Source organism: Acomys minous (genome assembly GCF_964271855.1).
Source record: "Acomys minous genome assembly, chromosome: 1".
Lineage (NCBI taxonomy): Eukaryota > Metazoa > Chordata > Mammalia > Rodentia > Muridae > Acomys > Acomys minous.
Window position 1 is genome coordinate 166344260 of NC_140483.1, and position 5816 is coordinate 166350075.

Sequence of the window (5816 nt, forward strand, 5' to 3'; positions counted from 1 at the left end):
CCTCCCATTCTTCCCTCCCTCCCATTTTCCCCTTATTCCCCTCCCCTATGACTGTTCCTGAGGGCGATTACCTCCCCCTGTATATGTTCATAGGGTATCAAGTCTTTTCTTGGTAACCTGATGTCCTTCCTCTGAGTGCCACCAGGCCTCCCCCTCCAGGGGACATGGTCAAAGGTGAGGCACCAGAGTATGTGAGAAAGTAGTATCCCACTCTCCACTCTACTGTGGAGAGTGTTCTGTCCATTGGCTAGATCTGGGTAGGGGTGAGTTAACCCAGAAGCAGAAAGACTCAAATGGTATATACTCACTTATTTCTGCATATTAGCCCAAGGGGCATGTCCCATGAAAGCCTTCACTTACCAGGAAACTGAGACAGAGGGGAGGACATTCTATTGGGACGCTAGATGAGAGAAGCATGGGAGAAAGGCAAAGTAGAAGGACCCAGAGGGTCCTAGAAGTCTACAAGTAGAACATTATGATAGGCAGATTTGGGCACAGGGGTCCCGCTCAAACTAAGGCACCAGCCAAGGACAATACAGGTGGTAAATTTTACGTAGACTCTAAAAGATGTAATTATTTGTTTAGCTTCATCTCTGCTGTACTGCCGGCTGCTGTCTAGCATTTGAAGCATTCTGTAGCTATTACTAGCTCAGTACCTCAGGGTTTCCAAGAGTCATGATGCACATCCATCTTATGATTTCAAATAAGAACACAGTTCTTTTTCAGTTTAAAACCAAATGGAGCCACATCTATTTGATTGTCTCCTATGAGTGGAAGAGTAATTTCTTACTCCTAATGTTCTGTATTGTAACTGAAAAGCTCATGCTAAAAACAGTGCAGAGGAAAAGGCTGTATGAACTTAATTTTCTTCCATAGCAAATATATACTTAGGTGCCCTAGAAATAGTGCTATCTCCTGGCTTACTACAGTAGATTTCTTCTTCTTCTTCTTCTTCTTCTTCTTCTTCTTCTTCTTCTTCTTCTTCTTCTTCTTCTTCTTTTTCTTTCTTTCTTTCTTTCTTTCTTTCTTTCTTTCTTTCTTTGAATGATTTTATTTTTAATTACATGTTTTAAGATGCCCACAGAAAACAGAGGCACAGGCTCCCCCTAGATCTCAAGTTACAGGTGGCTCTGAGTGGGTGCTGGGAATGGAACCTACTTTTTGCCTTGGTCTTCCATCCACTTCCAAGTGTATTTATCCTTTGAGGAAACCAGACTGACACAGGCCTCTTTTGTGGCCCAGGCTCTGAACAGGGTAGGCTGTCTTTAGCAGATGAGTCAAGACTAAATTCTCTCTCAACTTGCTCAGTCTGTGATGACAGGTCCACTCACATCTCTCCTCAGGGATGAACCCAGACTAGTCCTGAGCAAAGCTTGTCAGTATACCTCAGCATAAAGAAGCCAGCTGACTAGTGCAAAGCCAGAGGGTGGCAGTGCAGTGCAGCACAGCTACAGGAAGTGCATTGCAGGAAGCACTGGCTTCACTGCTTCTGTCCAAAGTACAGTGAAACACAGAGAGCCAATTACTGGAGCTAGATAACCAGTTTTAAAAGTATATAACTGGGCCAAGTGCACACCTTTAATCCCAGCACTCAAGAAAAAAAGGCAAGTGGATCTCTAAGTTTGAAGCCAGCCTGGACTCAAGCCCAGAACAGCCAGGAATACATAGACCCTGTCAAACAAACAAGCAAACAAACAAACAGTGTGTCTTAGGTGGGAAATACAGATGCTCAAACTTGACATAAAGGTGGTCAGCTGAGTGCTTATGTGACCAGGCTGGGGATAGAAGTGTGAGGTCCAACCCAAGTTTGGCTCTAGAGAAGGATGGGGGGGTCAGACAGGACCCCCCACAGTGCATGGGCCAAACTACCATCTGATCCTGTACCCAGCAACAAGGAGCCTGCCCAAGGTACCCCTTTTGGATCCAGATCCCTGAGTGTCTTCCCAACTGTTCCTGGCAATCTTGAGGTCAATGCCACTCAAGAGACACTGAAACTCACTACCCTGGTCCCTTCACAGTTACCTACCACAGTGGGTCCCTACAGTACTAGGTGGTACAAGGTGCCCCCAAGAGGCATGAGGCCCTCAATTTGGCTAAGGCAGAGGTGGCTCTGTCCACATCCAGAGTATGTTGGGCTGTCCACTCCCAGCAGCTCCATAACTTTACTCCCATCTCTTGTCTGGGAAGACACATGTGGACCAGCCTAGTTTTCCAGGGTGGCAGGGGTGCAATGAGTGTGCCAGCTTAGAACTCAAGCTGACCAATCAGTAGGCCTAGCCAGAGGGCACAAGTGGGCCCTATGAGACCAGCTGTCTATTCCATACATAGTAGTAAAGCCAGGGCCTCCTCTGCTCCATGACCATGGTTGGCTTCTGTTAGAGTCCAAGATAATGCCAGAGAAGTTTCAGTTGTCCCTCTCCTGCTTGATGCTCTCAATGGGGAGAGTCAACTGTGGACTGAGTGCCTGTCTGGTGAAAGGATGTCTTGGTGTTCCTCCTTCATGCACACAGCAATAATGTCACTGGGAACTGGCTCCAAGACCCCCAGAACCTGCATGTTTTCCTCCAGTAAGGGTTTCTTGGGGCCCTGTCGGAAGGACTGAGCCTTAGCTGATGGGATCCTTTTCTGCTTTTTTCTCCCAAACTTTCTTTTTCTTCTTTGTGGCTTCTTTGTCTTTCTGGGGTGTGTTTGGATCTGCAGACACAGGTGGCTGGAGCTGGTAGGCAGTGAGTTCACACCAGCCAAGAGGGTAGATGTCTGGGGATTCACAGTCCACTTACTGATCGTACTTCTTGTCCCAGCCATCAAAATGAATGTTAAGGAGCCGATGAATCATTTGCTTCACAGTGGCCACACCGATGAGCTGGGGCTCTATCAAGTTCACAGTCTCCAGCTTCATGCCCACCTTGAAGCCATGGTTAGGCCAGTCCATGTTGAAGATTCTTGTTAGAGCTGCTTTCAACTTGGTCCTCTCCAAGTAGCTCTCCCAGTCAGAAGGTTGTGTCTCATACCCTTGGAGGGGTGTAAGCTCAATGTCATTCTTTTGACAGACAGTGGCTAGGAAGATGGCATGAGAGGAGATGTGATAGCAGAACCAATCCAAGCCATCTGTGGAGGGGTGCTGACCCACACAGATCATCAGGTAACCATCCAAGAGAACCTTGCAGATGGTTGCTACACAGATATTGCCCAGATTCAGAGGGTCAAGGGCTTCCATTTTCATCCCTTCCTTAACCAGTCACCTTCTGTGTGTACAGCTCAAACCTTCTTGAAGAGGTAAGGAACAGCATCACAGCAGATTTTCTGGAAAGTAGGGTGATGATATGTTACATCGTCTCTCTGACAACTTGATACTGTGACCAACGCACCTTGACCAGACCACTGGGTAGATCAGAGGACTCCACATATGGCACCAGAAGTCATCATCACTGTCACCATCCTTATAGAGGAGCTTTAGGCAACATCCAATTACTGTATCTACCACATCCATGTAGGTCCGTGACATCTGGGTCTTGTCTTCAACCCCTAAATTCATGCCCTACTCAAAGAGGTACTTCATTCTTTCCACCATCTTGATGTGGAAATCTGCAGGAAGCATGCTGGAGCCCACCAATTGCTTCATGAGGTAGCTCTTCTAGTCAGTAAACTTGACATTGTTGGTCCATGGACGCATCAGGATTTTGCTGTTGATGGCACACTACCCAATGGGGTGGACATCCGTAGTCCCCAGGTTGCACCATAAGTCATAACTGGCATCATTTTCAAAGCCTTCATAGCAGAGCAGCACCTGGTACCCAGATACCTTAATGACAGAGGTGATCCAGTACACCCGGCTGGGGAGCATGGCATCACTATAGAGGACTTCCACCTTCATCCTCTTCATGACATCTTCCCATTGGTCATAGAAGGGTGCATGTTTAAAGCAGCTGACAGGAACAGCCTTTTACCTGTGATCCTTCAGGAACTTCCCCCACTCGAACCCTAAGACCAGAGCATCTTGCCCTGTTGGTATCCCGTCTGCTAGCTGTCCTGTGCCCTGGGCATGGAGGAAGGCTCCAATCTTGGTAGACCAAGATGCCTTGTGCAGGACTTTGGCTTATTCAGTGGGCGGCTTTCCCTGTAGTCTAGCCAAGATACTGGCTTCCTTGGAGTTGAAGGAGTAGCTCCTGGAACATGAAACACTGCCGAACCTCTTGGTCTTTGAGAAGAAAGCTTCTCTATTGCCCAAGATACCACACATCTAACAGACCGCTGGCTCAGAACCACTTCCATCCAAGGAGCAGGTATTCCCAAGGCTGAATAAACGCAAAGGCAAGGATGATAGCTCATCTGCTTCCCCATTTTCTGCTTCACTTGCCTCCTCTCACTGTTCTCACCGCTATTGTAACTCCAGATGCTATTGTAGCCCCCAAGGAGTTCCAAGTCATCATCCTCTTCTTCTTCCATTGTCTCTGAAGATGGTGTCTTCTCAGTACCCCACCTTTTCTCCATGATACCAAATTCAATTCCCTCACCCACCTCCAGGTGGAGGAAGCCATATTGCCCTGCAGTCACTTTCATACAGCTGGAAAATGGGAGCAGCTCTTCTGAAGAAAAGCAAGATTTATTATGTGAGCATTGATGTTTTTTCCCGTTTCAACCTTTGATCTTTGCTTCTGGTTGTGTTTTAGTGACAAACTCATTAAAATCAAGATTCTAGCTACAATTCAGCCTGCTCATGGAGAAGGGGCTGGAATCGAAGATGACTTTCTTGTTTCTTCCCTTTTCCCAACCACACGGGCAAAGGAATCTACCTGTACATCCCATGTTCATGAACTCACATCCTTTTTCAAGTTGGTTTGATCAGGTGTACATGTTCAAAAATGAGTTTTGTTAAAATGGCATTGGCTTAGAATGTTTTTAGAGTTTGGAGATCCTAACAATATATGTTTTTAGTGCAAGCATGTGAACTATGCTAAGGTTGGACTTATTTACACATTTTTTTTTTACTTTAACACTCCTATGTGCTGTTGTGCTTTTTTCCACTTTTCCTTCCTCATTTGTTTCCCAATCTTTCTTTATTTTAGGTTTTTAGAGATAGGGTTTCTCTGTGTAGTCCTGGCCATCCTAGAACTTACTCTGTAGAGAAAGCTGGCCTGGAATTCAGGGATCCACTTGCCTCTGCCTTCCAAATGCTATGATTAAAGTCGTGTGCCACCATGCCCAACTTCCCTAATTCCTTATATTTGGTCTTAAATAAGTGTATTTCACTGTCTCTCTTTAATACACTGGAAGCCATGTTGTCCGTTTAAAAACTGCTTGACAATTAAATTATTCCATATGTAATGTACAAATTTCATTCATTTATCTATATCAAACAGAAAAACATAGTTCTTGCCCCCTGATTTAAATGTTATGGTTGACCGACATGATTTCTGTGATCTCAAATCCTCAAATGGCAGGGTACCCACCATCACAATTAGCATCATATGCCAGCAATATAAGGCTGTGTAATTAGCATGTTAATCAGCTTCTGTGATCACCACCTCTTCTTTTATATCAGACCTACGCACTGTGCTTTTCTCCTTTCTTTCTGAAGTACAGATTTCAGAGGTTCTTCTATAGGAAATCAGTGGCTGATGATGATGCATCCTGTCAGTCCCAGCAATTCAGACTGGGGAAGCAACTTGGACTTTTCACAACCTGGCTCAGGCAGGAATTTCAGCTTCACCTTTTGACACTTGCTGGCTCTAAGCTAGGTGTTTTCTTGACTGAGCCTCTTACCCCACCCCTGGTTGCAATGCTAGTGCATTTGCAGTTGCCTGTGACAAAAACCT

At 45.8% G+C, this 5816-nt stretch overlaps 1 pseudogene across 1 annotated transcript; it reads right to left on the reverse strand.

The window, feature by feature from the left end:
• Positions 1-2404: 2404 nt before the first annotated feature.
• LOC311594078 (lethal(3)malignant brain tumor-like protein 2) lies at positions 2405-4491 on the reverse strand (annotated as a pseudogene). Its single transcript has one exon. The product of its transcript is annotated as a lethal(3)malignant brain tumor-like protein 2 (transcript).
• Between the last annotated feature and the right edge of the window lie 1325 nt (positions 4492-5816).